At 40.0% G+C, this 13,046-nt stretch overlaps 1 protein-coding gene across 1 annotated transcript in view; it reads right to left on the bottom strand.

Annotated features, from left to right (window-relative positions):
- mrpl23 (mitochondrial ribosomal protein L23) overlaps window positions 1–12,451 on the bottom strand; it is an 873,401-nt gene extending 860,950 nt beyond the window's left edge. The window contains exon 1 of the mRNA XM_051923629.1: window positions 12,360–12,451. The gene's annotated coding sequence lies outside the window, so the exon portion shown is untranslated. The remainder of the gene's footprint in view (window positions 1–12,359) is intronic.
- Window positions 12,452–13,046: the final 595 nt, after the last annotated feature.

Here is a 13,046-nt window from a genome sequence, read left to right as displayed (position 1 = left end):
TAATCAGACACAGTGTCTTCATCAAATATTTGACCTTCATCAATATCTCGTTGGTCAGACACAAGTTCTAGGGATATGACGTTCCCTGCAACTGACCCAACAAAAAAGAGGGCTATATGGAACATACCTATGGCAGACATGGAGGACAAATATATGCAATGACCATCCTTTACCTGAAATGAAGTGACCACTGCATCCTGCCACTGGTTCTGAGGAGGAGCTTCCCCGTGGAATGCCCTCAGAAACAGGGCGATGGGCATTTTGCTGGAGAGCCAACTCTTCTGCAGGGGTTAGGTCTGGACCGCGTGGACCTCCACCTGTTTTTTGCTTGTCTGCCTTCTTATTAGCTTTAAAATTAATGTTTTTTATAATATATATGATTATTTATGTCAACAATTCTTTAAATAGTTATATACCAATATTTACCAGTTTGAAGTATATTCTTGTACTTCACTTTAACCTGTTCCCATGTTCTCCTTGTGCTCACATTTGATCTGGAATTATAACATATTAAATAATAATTAATCTGACACATAGGAAATGAAGCGCTGCATTCTGTATGTACAATGCACATGCGTTTAATTTGTCGGCCACTTTTTGTCAGCCATCTTTTCTGGTTTGGGCTCTTTTGCAGTGTTACCCCTTGTGCATATTAAATCTTGAAATTCTTCATGTCCTTCGAATAAAAGGTCCTGTTCCGCTTGTGTGAAAAAAAATGCACCCGTTCTTTCGTCATTTTGTTACAGCCTATCAAAGACTTGCTGATCATGTTTTCTAGACTCAATATATATGGGCTTTTCAATCAGTGCGGGTGCGCGCATTCATCTCGGATGATTAGATCCAGCTAGACTAATCTACTACACGGCTGCGTTTGAAAAACCGACTTATCCCAGATGAGTTTCACCGGCATTAACTCATCCAAGATGAGGCATCTGATCTCAGATGATTTAAGCAGCGTACAAAAAATACCCCCGGAACACAAGTAATCCTCAATACAGTATAATAGTGCAATAGAAATATTACAAGTACAGAGCAGAATTCAACAGGAGATGACATCATAGAATAGAATACGATTTGGATTTGTTCACTCATTTGTTTATCTTTATAATGATAAAGGGAAAATATGTTTTCAGGAAGGATTGCAAATTTGTTCAAAATCAAAAAGTGAAATCTCTGTTTCATAGAAGTATTCAGAGCATTTGCTGTGGCACTCCAGCTTTTGGTCAGGTGATTCCTGTTTGTTTCACTTCTCCTGAAGATGTGCTGAGAACTTGATTGAAGTCCACCTGTGACAAACTGAATTGCTTTGTGGGCATCATTTAGAAAGACACACACCTGTCTATGTCAGGTCTCAAAAGGAACAGTACCCGTCAGCTGATGCACAGAAGGTAGGAAAGGATAATCCCCATAGCAAAGAGGAGATCACAAGGGACAATAGTGAAGGATCACCACTACGTGAGACCTGTGGTATTCAAATTTTTGGTGATCAAAAATGCTATTTCAGTGTGGAAAGAGGGCCAAAACAAATAAAAAAGATGCATTTTCAAATCTGTCCTTGTTATTATGGACTAGGTCTTAGAGAAGTGGCTGCTGTTGATATTTTTAAACTGCAGCTCAAAATGTCCTTTCTTGCCTTAATTCATTTTCTTATGTTTAGAATGGTGTTTTTCTATTGTTTTAATTTGCGTTTGTTTACCTTGTGTTTTAGTAATATTTCTTCAATTTGCTTTGTGTTATTTCTTTTAGTGTAGTTTTTCATTATCTTTCCTTTAGTTTTATTACTAAAAGATAATTTTGATTTAAATGTTTCATTTTTTTTAAATGTTGACTTATTTTTATTCCATTTTTGTTATAAAAAAGAATTAAAAAATGTATCAATGTAACTCTGTTTTAAAGAATAAAAAAACATTTAGTAAAAAGTTTTCAGGCTTTTGCTGCTCATGAGATCACAACATGACTAGAATGGCCATTCCTGTCATTGATCAGCTGAGAATGATATTTTACCATGGCAGAAGAAACCTTGTGTATTTACAAATGAAAGTGTAAAAGCCAACTTTACTTATGTGCAGAGAGAGGCAGGATTAACTCCATTTACATTCCAGAATTCGACCAAAACTCACATACTTCAGTTAAGTGATTTCCTTCATATGCAGTCTAGTTTTGGCAAAGGGAGTCAAAATGGTGAAAAGTTGCAAAGTACAATACAATACAATTTATTTTTGTTTATCACACAAGAAGTGCCGCAATGGGCTTTAACAGGCCCTGCTCTTGACAGCCCCCCAGCCTTGACTCTCTAAGAAGACAAGGAAAAACTCCCAAAAAAAAACCTTGTAGGAAAAAGTGGAAGAAACCTTGGGAAAGGCAGTTCAAAGAGAGACCCCTCTCCAGGTATGTTGAACATTAGAACATTAGAAGACTCTAGACGAGAACAGGCCATTCAGCCCAACAAAGCTCGCCAGTACTATCCACTTATTTCTTCCAAGAAAATATCAAATCGAGTTTTGAAAGACCCTAAAGTCTTACTGTCTACCACACTACTTGGTCGCTTATTCCAAGTTTCTATCGTTCTTTGTGCAAAGAAAAACTTCCTAATGTTTGTGCAAAATTTACCCTTAACAAGTTTCCAACTGTGTCCCCGTGTTCTTGATGAACTCATTTTAAAATAAGAGTCTCGATCCACTGCACTAATTCCCTTCATAATTTTAAATACTTCAATCATGTCACCTCTTAATCTTCTTTTGCTTAAATTGTAAAGGCTCAGCTCTTTTAATCTTTCCTCATAATTCAACCCCTGTAGCTCTGGAATCAGCCTAGACGCTCTTCTCAGGACCTTTTCTAGTGCTGCTATGTCCTTTTTGTAGCCTGGAGACCAAAACTGCACACAGTACTCAAGACTATAATGCCTCACCAGTGCATTATAAAGGTTGAGCATAACCTCCTTGGACTTGTACTCCACACATCGTGCTATATATCCTAACATTCTGTTAGCCTTCTTAATGGCTTCTGAACACTGTCGGGAAGTCGATAGCTTAGAGTCCACTATGACTCCTAAATCCTTCTCATAAGGTGTACTCTCGATTTTCCGACCGCCCATTGTGTATTCAAACCTAACATTTTTACTTCCAATGTGTAATACTTTACATTTACTGACATTAAATTTCATCTGCCACAAATCTGCCCAAGCCTGTATGCTATCCAAGTCCTTCTGTAATGATATAACGGATTCCAAATTATCTGCTAATCCACCTATCTTGGTATCATCTGCAAACTTTCCCAGCTTGTTACTTATATTCCTATCTATATCATTTATATATATTAAGGTTGGGCGTGCAGTGGGTGTCAAAAAGAAGGGGGTCAATACAATACAATACACAGAACAGAACAAATCCTCAATACAGTATAAAAATCAAAATTTTACAAGTACGGAGCAGAATTTAACAGTAGATTATATCACATAATATGATTTAGATTTGTTCAGAGTCCTGGAGACCTCAGCCATCAAGCTGCCTCCCCCATTTGGCCATTCCACAGCTGAACAGTGCTGGGCCAGCCAATCTGATGAAAGGACCCCTTTACCCCACGATTCCTGCGATCCTCCATCAGGGATGACTTTACCTTAGGCAGGCAAAACAACTTGGCAGGTGGGCCATGGCACCAAGTGCCACATTTGAGTACCGAGAAGAGAAACAGAATAGGTGATGGTTAGTAACAAATTATAACTATCATGTTACTTATGTTTTAGTGCTAATGACTAACAACAAAGATGCAGTCTGTACAGTTGATCAGCAACTCTAGTCAGGGTGTGCTAAACTGAAGAAGTGAGGATTTGAAAGCTGAGACTGATGGGGTAGCTCTTATAGTAGCAGGCAGACCACTCCACAGTTTAGGGGCCCTGTAACTAAAAGCTCGACCTCCCACTGTTATTTTATTAATTCTTGGAACCATAAGCAGACAGACATCTTGAGATCTTAATGTGTGCTCTGGTTTGTAAGTCATGATAAGTTCAGACAAGTAAGCTGGACCTCTGCCATTTAATGCTTTATATGTTAAAAGGAGAATTTTGAAATCTGCCCTAAACTTAACCGGGAGCCAGTGTAAGGATTTAAGAACTGGCGTCATGTGTTCGTACTTTCTTGTTCTTGTAATAATTCTTGCAGCAGAATTTTGGTTTAACTGGAGGCTGTATTAAAAAGAGTTTGAACATCCAGTGAACACCGAATTGCAGTAGTCAGTCCTACTATAAATAAATAAAGTAGTGCAGTCTGGGGAGAGTTCAGCTCACTGCATGTGATTTTGTGTTTGGTTCTGTATTTACAGAAACTGAGATGCGCACTGCAGATCCATAAATAGAAACTAATATCTTAGCTTTTGTTAACATGAATGAGACGGTCAAGATTAGTAAATAAGATTTTTTTATGCTCTGCTGCCCGATAGCTCTATTGACAAAGGGTTCAATTCTCACTCAGGTTAGTATCTTTGTGAAGGTTGCGCATTAGTCCAATGTTGTTCATCCATATTCAAGAGATGTGCTTGTTACATTTTTTGGGACTGTAATTTGACCCCGTGCGCAAGGGGATGTTTTTGTTGTGCTGCCCTGTGCTGCATTGGCATCATTTCCAGGGTTGGTTTCTGCTTTTGTACCAATGCTGTCAAACTACAGTGAATGTAGAGCAGTAGTGGCACCAGGATTTCATATAAAAGGGTGAGCCAAAATTTGCCATGAGTGGGCCTGAGGTTATTTTAATGAAAGAAACATTTTAGAAGTTCAGGCAAATCAAGGTAAATGGAGTCATCATGCACATTTAATTGGAATCTTTTTAATATAGTAATTTAAATCCATTCACAAATAATGAAAATAAATTGAATGCCTACCTCAGCGGTTCTCAAACTGTGGGGCGGGGGCGCGAATGTTGCCATATGTGGCGTAATTTCGCTATTTGTAGGGAAATTTTAAACTTGTAGCGGTGTATTGGCAGCAAAAAATATAGGAATAAATTTTATTAGAGTTTCAAAAAACTTTAGGGGGGTGCAATTAAAACTGTTATGAAAACTTGGGTCGCAAATACTTAAAGGTTGAAAAAACGCTGGCCTACCTTTTGATGATACTTACGACTTACACTCTCTCACTCTGAGAGACTCTCTCTCACTCAGCACTCACTCACGATGTTCTCCCCCAATCTACCACACTCCTCCATTTTTATTCTTTAATTTTCCCACATCCCTCCTCTCCACCTCATCCTTCTCTCCACAAGTCTGCTGTCTCCCATTTGGCTGTGCCACCAAATGTATTGTAGTCTTAGTTGAGTTGCCACAATATTTCATACAGGTTGCAGGATAGTTCTTTATAAATGATTCGACAAACAGTCTAGTTTCCAATGAATGTCTTACTGTATTGTTGAGGGCTCTGCTCTATATCCTCTGTCACCCTTTTGATATTTTCTGTTGTTTTTTCAGTTCCCAATGAAATGACAAATACTCCTTTCGCCCTACCAGTAGAGATTTATCAAACCACTTTAAAATAGAGTAACAGGAAACAATTCTTCCTCGCTGAGGCAAAATAAACTTGACGCAAAACTTCTTTGCACCTCTGTTACAGCTTTATACTGTGATGGTGACCATGCGATGTGACACCAACCACTTGTTCATAGTTGCTGAAACTTCATTTAGCATACAAGGCTGCCACAAAGACCAGACTTCTACAGGACACATGAAATGAATCAAGATGTAACAGAACCATTTGTTCTTTGTTTTTCCATGAACTATTCCTACTGCTAGACTGGCCGATCCAGTCCACTTTAACCCTTTAACCATTGTCCCTGAGATACCTCATCCAATGCTAGTCATACGCACACCATCAACCTTGAGTCTACCTGTCTCCACTGCAGAGAGTGAGGTAGGGTGGCGGCTGAACAGCATTCCTGGCATCAGGAGCTGTGAACGCGCTGCTGGAAAGCAAAGCATTCCACAGTCATGTGGTGACCCTTTGTAATCATCATGTCCTAATAAGTTAGAAGTGTCATACTTCAGCCAGGGTTCCTCCTCAGCCTGGGATTCAAATTCATGTTTTATATCTCTTTTGGTCATTTTGGATTCATTGATGTATATTGTTTATGTGCATCTGAATTTCCCCATGGGATTAATAAAGTTTATCTAATCTAATTTAATCTAATCTAATCCAATCTGATCTGATCTGATCTGATCTAAACTAATTTAATCATTCTTTATTTTTGGTTTTGTCCATGTATGTTAGCTGCCTGTGTTATGTTCCATGTGCTTTGTGGGTGGTCTCCTGGCCACCTGGAACTGCTCTTCACCCTCTAAATCCGCAAGGTCTCCCATGGCTCCTGATGGTTCATTTCAAATGTGCCTGTGAGTTTACTTGTGATTATTTAATTTACTGGATTTCTAGAAATTTGATCCTCAAATTTTTTGAATATCTGTATTGGGACTTGTTTTACTTTAGGTTGCCTTTGTGTTGCAGGCAACTCCTTTTTTGCATTATGTTCTCCTACAGAGCTTCATTGTTGTTACAAGCACTTTTGTGAAGAATTGTCTTCTTCTTCTCCTCTTTTCTCCATAGCTATTCCCATTTTTTATATGGTGTTGATGTGTTTTTTTTTTGACTAAACTTCTCCACTTGAGGTTTTGGCATGACTTTTGTGGCTGGATGTCTTTCCTGATGCCAACTGTTTTGCGAAGAATACATCTTCACCAAAGTGTATTCCTTTCTCACTAGCCAGGGATTGATGGTGATGTCCCTCTCTATGGGTGATTTTTTGGAAATTTATTGGGAACTAATTGGAACTTATGGGCTTTGGAACTCTTAGTCCACAACAAGAAGACAGTTGCCATAGTAATTTTTGTTGTATGCATTACAATGACAATATAAGTGTCTTATCTTATGATGATTCCTGCCTTGTGCCCTGTGTTGGCTGGGATTGGCTCCAGCAGACCCCAGTGACCCTGTAGTTAGGATATAGCGGGTTGGATAATGGATGGATGGATGGATGGATGGATCTTATGATGATACTTTATTTGTCCCCAAAAATTTTACAAAGCTAAATGTGTCAACCAGACATGAAAATGCAGAATGAATTTATCCAGGGAGATAATGAACATCATTCTGGTTGACTCAGCATCACAAATGAGTCACTCTATGGCTGATAGTCTAATGATGAATGATTCTGACTTTATAATGTAGATAACTTTAACCTGAGGACAAACTTCTATCAACAAGCTGGACCTGCACTTTTCAAATGTTAATGCCTTTAAATTTAAACTTGAGGTACAAATGTTGGACTATAGCTTACTCATCCAGAATTTCAACAGCGTCTGAAGCCAGTTCTCCGCAGTACCCAAAATGCCACAGTACCTAAACCCGCCATAACTCATTCTGAGACATTTTATTTTATTTTTTATTTTAGATTCTAGCGCTCTGTACTTTTTGGTCTCCTGGTTATGAACTTTTGGCCAGCTTTTTGACCAACGTTTCATCTTTTAATTCTTGCATTTGTTACACTTGTAAGGTTAGCCATATTTTTTCAGCATCAGGCAGTACAGATATAACATAAAATGCTCAGGGGATCCTTGTGCTCTGTAAAACAAAATGATGTCTACAGTACATAGGACCAGACATACCATTTTATAATGGATGCCGAGTAAGTCTTGATAATTACGCTGACCTGAGACAAGATGCAGCCTGTTGAAGGTGAAAAAGCACTTGCCTTGTTCACTTGACACTAAGCTCTATTTACATAAACTCAAGAGAAATAAATACAGGCAGAGTCAACGACGACATGGCCTGAAGCTACATGTCTACCTGCTTATTAACAAGGAGAACCTGATCTGTGACCACAAGCGATGGCATTCAGAGCACTGGCACACAAAGTGATGGAATGTGCTGCTGCTACAGAGCAAGGCAGGGCCCTAATGTTAATACACCGGCCTACGGGAGGAGCACGCACATTAGCACAAGTTGGAGCAAGTCAAAAGAAAGAATAACCTGTTTCTGTCAGATGGCTTTTGGGTCCTTTCTGCAAAATATTTACAGTCAAGTAGAAGGAAATGGAGATCAACTGATAGAAGAGTATCCCACCAGTTTGCAGACCACTGCTTATTGGACAGAATCTCAAATTCTTTAATATATAAATATAATTGATGATGGAGGTATGGAGGTGCAGTGATAAAGCTATGCTCCTCGAACAAATGATTAGTTCCTAATACTGAGTAGGGTCTCCTTTTGCTCTCGGAACAGCTTCAATTGCTCATGGCATGAATTCCACAAGATGTTGGGAACATACCTTTGAGTTTCTGGCCCATGTTGACATAATTGCATCCAACAATTTCTTCAGATTTATCAGCTGCATATTCATACTGTGAATCTACCAAATCCAAAAGGTGTTCCATTGAATTCAGATCTGGTGGCTGAGAAGACCACTGAAGAGCACTGAACTCATTCTGATGTTCATGAATCCAGTTGGAGATGACTTTTGCTTTGTGACAGGGTGTAGCGGCTGGAGGCGCTGCGCCTCTGTAAGGACACAATTCACGCGCACTGCAGTGTGGAAGGAGGCGAGGTGACAAGTGGAGAGGCAACAGTTATAAATATAGATGAAGCACGTTGTCACAAAAATGACACAAAGTTATCAAAAACGTTTGGGGCAGCCACCTGTACTTTGTGCCTTGGCTGCAAAACGGGTATTTGATTGTGAGATGTTCACAGGTTTGAGTCCAAAACAGAAATTAACTAGGTAGTTAAGGTGGCGGATTTATATGCCAAGAATCGGAAGTGATGTCATCAGTTGCGCCGGAACCAGAAGTGATGTCATCATTTGCCCCACAACTGGGACTGATGTCGTCATTGGCACCGGAACCCTGAGGGATTTCCCGTGGATGGTCTGCAAGGGACTGAGAGAGACAGTCAGTGCACCCCGCTGCCCCCTGGTCTGCCGTGGAATTACTATCATTCAGGCCCTTTAGCTGTCTCCCAAACACACATCTGTGACAACGTTCAACAATAAAGTAGTTGTCTGGTGTGTTTTCTTCCATTGCAGGGCGATACAATGATGCATTATTATGCTGGAAATAGCCATTAGAAGATGGGTGGCCATGAAAGGATGCACGTTCTCAGCAACAATACTCAAACAGGCCGCAGCATTCAAACGATGACTGATTAGGACCTTCTGTTGGATTGGCACCACATTCAGGTTTTTTGTGTCTGCCTTATCACCTCATCCCCAGTGCTGTCAGGATACTAAACCATATGCAGGGTAGATAATGTCGAAAAACAGCAATTCTAGGGCTTTGTAAAAGGGCAAACCTAAATTTGTCACAAGAGGGCCTAATGTTATTTTTTTATTTTTAAGCTCAAAATTCATTCAAAAGGAAAACATTTGAGAAGTTATACCAACCTAAATGACAGATTTCGTCATACATGAGGTGAGGAACCTGATGACCTGATATTCTTCCAGCAATCTCATCCTTAACAATAAGAAGATCAGAGATAGATTGCAGTGGACTGTCCCTAGTCCATGGCTCATAAATGGTGAACCTGTTGAGAAGGTCTCCAGTTTCAAATTCCTTGGGTTGTACATCACGGAGGACTTTTCTTGGGCCACATCCACCTCAACCATCTTTCTTAGAAGGCCGAAGAGACCAAGGCTGTCTCAGGACCTACTTGTGAACTATTGAAGCACAGTGGAGATAGTTCAGATGTTCTACATCACAGCATAGTATGTCATTTTGCACAAGGTCTCTGCAATGGGTCATCGGAACCGGCCATACCATCATTGGCAGCATTCGAGGAGATTTATCTGTCCAAGTGTCTAAGAAAGTCCTTGTAGACCCCATGCACTTGTGCTAAGAGGTCAATGGTGAAGTGCCATTTTTAATTAAATAATTGCGTCCCGGGGCATGCAGGCTACGATCGGGTGCAGATGCGAGTGCAGGTGTGTGTGAACATGCGTCGCTCCAGGGTTGATTGGGGTGCTTGGCTAAGTAAGCACTCATGTGCAAATGTGAGCAGATCAGTCAGGTCCATTATTTACACCTAAAAACAGGCAGAGCACCACACCTGCACGCAATCAGGCCATATAAAAGGAGCCTGCACAGCAGAGACCACAAACCGAAAGAAAACAGAATAAAGAGAGAAGAGAGGTTAAAGAGGTGAGAGAAAGAAGGAAGGATCAGGGGAAAGAAAGAATGGAGGCAGGCAGTCGGTAAGAGGAGCGTATGGCCTCCACTCAAGAAGAGACTGAGGGTCGCTCCTGCTGAATGATTTGGTGAGCAGGAGTGACGGACTGCTCTAAGAGGAATGGCAGTGAGAGTCGGTGGAGCAAGGCTTCTATGATGGCAGCAGGGGCCCGAGCCACATTGGTTGTGCCTGTCGGTGGGACGTCTCCTCAGGCTGCAGTATCCCATTGGGGTAAGTGGAGGAGTAAGTGGAGGAGATGTTGGTTTTAAGAAGGACACACCAAGGCTTGTGGTTTTAAAAGAGAGTGTTTGCCCTTGATGTTAATATTTATCGGACATTTTAACCTCCAAGTCCACTGATTGTATTGGATTATTTATTTATTGAGGATTTATTTTTTGCACTGCACTTTATAGAATACTGCTTTTGTTTGGTTTTAAATAAAAGCACTGTACATTTTTTCACCAAATCTTTGCTGAATGTACAGTATGTGTCCTCATTTGTCTGGCTTATCTCGGTCTATGACTATCAATACGGTTATGGATTCGAGAAGCTCCTGGAAGTGACAAGGGAGCGCAGAGCTAACCTGGGCCTTCACATCACCCTGCACATCATTTCTTTAAATTGGGAAGCGATACAAGACTATCTATTCAAGCAACCAAAAGACTGAAAACAAGCTTCTTTCCCTATTGAATATGATATCACACCGATGAATTTCTCTTATGTAAAATTCTTAGTGTAATAAATGTGCAATATACTTTATGGGTCATGATTAGGCTCATGTGATTTTATTTTGTATATTCTAATGACTCGATGGCTATTTTCGGGTCCTTCTATTGCCACCAATTTGAGAGCCGTCGCTAGTGCCGCATCCCTTGTTTCAGGGATATGGCTTTAAGGGTGGGTAATCATTGAGACAGGATAAAAAGTTGTCTATTATCTTAAAAAATAAATAAATATATATTCTTTGCTTCTGTGTTTCTTGCGAATTTTGTTTGTTTGACCTCTTTCTCGACTTTGATTCTTGTCTATCATTAGGATTTGGTAGCTAAGTTAATTTCTTTTTTTTTTGTTTAATTTTTTATGTGCTTCTCCTGGTTATTAAGTAAAAAAAAATCACTTATCTATTCCTTGGCAGGACAAATGTTTTATCGACTCTAGGGTGTTAGACACAATTACTTTGTAGCTCCATTGCACCATGTTTTTATTCTTCTATATATTTTTTCATTTTTTACATTCAAGGTTTATTTAGCCATAATGTACTATTTGCCCCCTTCCTGATTTCTTATTCTTTTGCATGTTTGTCACACAAAATGTTTCTGATCATCAAACACATTTAACCATTAGTCAAATATAACACAAGTAAACACAAAATGCAGTTTTTAAATGATGGTTTTTATTATTTAGGGAGAAAAAAAATCCAAACCTACATGGCCCTGTGTGAAAAAGTAATTGCCCCCTTGTTAAAAAATAACCTAACTGTGGTGTATCACACCTGAGTTCAATTTCCGTAGCCACCTCCAGGCCTGATTACTGCCACACCTGTTTCAATCAAGAAATCACTTAAATAGGAGCTGCCTGACACAGAGAAGTAGACCAAAAGCACCTCAAAAGCTAGACATCATGCCAAGATCCAAAGAAATTCAGGAACAAATGAGAACAGAAGTAATTGAGATCTATCAGTCTGGTAAAGGTTATAAAGCCATTTCTAAAGCTTTGGGACTCCAGCGAACCACAGTGAGAGCCATTATCCACAAAGGGCAAAAACATGGAACAGTGGTGAACCTTCCCAGGAGTGGCCGGCCGACCAAAATTACCCCAAGAGCACAGAGACGACTCATCCGAGAGGTCACAAAAGACCCCAGGACAACGTCTAAAGAACTGCAGGTCTCACTTGCCTCAATTAAGGTCAGTGTTCACGACTCCACCATAAGAAAGAGACTGGGCAAAAACGGCCTGCATGGCAGATTTCCAAGACGCAAACCACTGTTAAGCAAAAAGAACATTAGGGCTCGTCTCAATTTTGCTAAGAAACATCTCAATGATTGCCAAGACTTCTGGGAAAATACCTTGTGGACTGATGAGTCAAAAGTTGAACTTTTTGGAAGGCAAATGTCCCGTTACATCTGGCGTAAAAGGAACACAGCATTTCAGAAAAAGAACATCATACCAACAGTAAAATATGGTGGTGGTAGTGTGATGGTCTGGGGTTGTTTTGCTGCTTCAGGACCTGGAAGGCTTGCTGTGATAGATGGAACCATGAATTCTACTGTCTACCAAAAAATCCTGAAGGAGAATGTCCGGCCATCTGTTCATCAACTCAAGCTGAAGCGATCTTGGGTGCTGCAACAGGACAATGACCCAAAACACACCAGCAAATCCACCTCTGAATGGCTGAAGAAAAACAAAATGAAGACTTTGGAGTGGCCTAGTCAAAGTCCTGACCTGAATCCAATTGAGATGCTATGGCATGACCTTAAAAAGGCGTTTCATGCTAGAAAACCCTCAAATAAAGCTGAATTACAACAATTTTGCAAAGATGAGTGGGCCAAAATTCCTCCAGAGCGCTGTAAAAGACTCATTGCAAGTTATCGCAAACGCTTGATTGCAGTTATTGCTGCTAAGGGTGGCCCAACCAGTTATTAGGTTCAGGGGGCAATTACTTTTTCACACAGGGCCATGTAGGTTTGGATTTATTTTTCTCCCTAAATAATAAAAAACCACCATTTACAAACTGCATTTTGTGTTTACTTGTGTTATATTTGACTAATGGTTAAATGTGTTTGATGATCAGAAACATTTTGTGTGACAAACATGCAAAAGAATAAGAAATCAGGAAGGGGGCAAATAGTTTTTC

Source organism: Erpetoichthys calabaricus, chromosome 2 (genome assembly GCF_900747795.2).
Source record: "Erpetoichthys calabaricus chromosome 2, fErpCal1.3, whole genome shotgun sequence".
NCBI lineage: Eukaryota > Metazoa > Chordata > Cladistia > Polypteriformes > Polypteridae > Erpetoichthys > Erpetoichthys calabaricus.
This window is presented reverse-complemented; position numbering and strand designations above follow the sequence as displayed.